Consider the following 2,500-nt stretch of genomic DNA (forward strand, 5'->3'; position numbering starts at 1 on the left):
TCCTTCATGCCCAAGAGGAATTCTGGGAATTCGGCCGTTCCATTACAAGGGAAGACCACCGATTCTCATTTCATAGATTTCCTTACGAGTGTGGAGCCACCCAGTCCTACCGGCAAAATACAGCATCGATTGAAGTTTTGAGCTTTCAAAACTTGCTCAAATTGTATCGGTAGCTCCTGGAATTCATCCACAGAAAGGCCAGAGAGACGACTTCACTGGTGCTGTAAACCGCCATGTTTACAACAGAGCAATTTAGGCCTTTCAGGCTGCATGAAATCATTTCTCACCTCTGTCTCGAGAAGACCAGACACCCACGGTTCTTACGTTACGTTTATGCCCCTGTAGAATCAACCGAAATCTCAACTCCTTGTCAAAAGTTAACCAGCATCTTAATATTTTTGGTAGGCTACAATACTGGTCACATTTGTTGGAACACCCATCGCCGTTTCCCCCTTCCTGAATGGGGGAAGGGGGATGTGGTATAAGCTACGATCTTGTAACACGATGATTCTGACCATTCGCTAAGTGTTCGAACTAAATATGTTTAGTATTGTAGTCGTCTACCTGTCTCGCCAATGTATAATTTATTGCATAACGTACAGGTTATGCAATAAATGACATTTGCGCAGGTACATGTGAAACGACCGCTTAGGTCCCGATATCTTGCTAGTGTTAACAATGAAAAGACAAGTTTTGCATCGTGAGCGCGCGTATTTGAAAGTGCCGGGTTGCTCGTTAGTTTTGAGCGCGCTTCTAACTAAAAAGTTGCCTACGTTTTTGTCGCGTTTAAATGAAATAAGTGGAGGTTGCGAAAAGATTCTACCAGTCTCGGGATTAAGAATGATACTTTTGACTACGTGATTATGAGGATGGAAAGTGAGGGTGAATAGAATTCTGTCATTGTTATCTTCTTTTCATCCGGCTCTTAAATATACCTGGGAAATTTCGGAAACTTCATTGGCTTTCCTAGATATCAAAGTTTCTATTAGTGGCAACGTGCTATGTACCAGTGTGCACTACAAACCTACCGATTCTCACAGATATTTGTTGTATTCATCATCACATCCATCACATGTCAAGAACTCCATTCCTTATTCTCAATTTCTTAGACTTCGACGTCTATGTAGTGATGACTCCGATTTGTCCATCAAATCAGAGGAGATGTGCCAGTTCTTCGAACAACGTGGCTATCCTGTCTCTGTGGTCAAAGCGGGCCATCATTGCACCCAACAATTTGATCGACAGTCATCACGTCACAAAAAGATAAGAATGACAGAATTCCATTCATCCTCACTTTCCATCCTCATAATCACGTAGTCAAAAGTATCATTCTTAATAATTACTCCAAAATGATCCCGAGACTGGTAGAATCTTTTCGCAACCGTCACTTATTTCATTCAAACGCGACAAAAACGTAGGCAACTTTTTAGTTAGAAGCGCGCTCAAAACTAACGAGCAACCCGGCACTTTAAAATGCGCGCGCTCACGATGCAAAACTTGTCTTTTCATTGTTAACACTAGGAAGATATCGGGACCTAAGCGATCTGTTAAGATCACCGATCGTTTCACATGTACCTCCGCAAATGTCATTTATTGCATAACCTGTACGTTATGCAATAAATTATACATTGGCGAGACAGGTAGACGACTAGGTGACCGATTCCGCGAACACCTTCGCGATGTTGAGAAGAATGTCAAAGATGTATCTAAGCCAGTCGCTCGTCATTTTAATCTCTCTAACCACTCCAAAAAACACATGGCTATCTGCGGCCTTTCCCTACATCTAGGTACGACGGAAAGCCGCAAGGATCTGGAACAAAAATTCATCTTCCAAATCGGCACCCTTAATCGTCACGGTATTAACGAACGCTTTTCATTTAAATAATTTATTCCTATTTTTCACGTTGCAATGTTACCACCAATAGTTTAGCGTCTACAATACTATAAAAACTGCACGTAATCCATAATTCCTCGATTCGCTCTAACGATGGGCTAACGCCATTTTACATTATCAACTCCGTTGATAAAACCAAATTTTTGTATACTACTTCCCCACCGACGCAGCACCACAGTTTCTTTAGAAACTACCCTCTTTATCCTGTAAGTAACTAGATAGGTTCGAACCGTTTAAAAGTAAAAATAGATAAGGAACAGTTCATTGCTCTATGCTCATGTTGTCGTCAAAACCTAAAATTTGGTGAATTCATGTAGTGTTGTGGACAACGGCAAAAATGCAGTGAAAAGCGTGCGGCATGTGCAGCACGATTTTTCCTTTTGAACCAATCACATTCTTGCTTTTCGTCGTCTTTGCTTGAGTTCCCTAACCACTGTAGCAGCACGGGTTAGGAGGTCAAATCCTGCGTTGTAATTGGCTCATTTCGATACACTTTGTCGATTTCAGAGCCCCTCTCGCCGCAAATATGATTGGCTGCAGCTAAAGGACCAAGCAGGTTATCGAAACTTAGTTAAGCTTCCGAACCCTTCTATGTTTGTTTCCTTG

General features: G+C 41.8%; 1 pseudogene; it reads left to right on the top strand.

Annotated features, from left to right (window-relative positions):
* The window catches only part of LOC137978459 (dedicator of cytokinesis protein 11-like), a 34,902-nt pseudogene that overhangs the window by 20,595 nt on the left and 11,807 nt on the right, over positions 1–2,500 (top strand).

This window comes from Montipora foliosa, chromosome 12 (genome assembly GCF_036669935.1).
Source record: "Montipora foliosa isolate CH-2021 chromosome 12, ASM3666993v2, whole genome shotgun sequence".
Taxonomy (NCBI): domain Eukaryota; kingdom Metazoa; phylum Cnidaria; class Anthozoa; order Scleractinia; family Acroporidae; genus Montipora; species Montipora foliosa.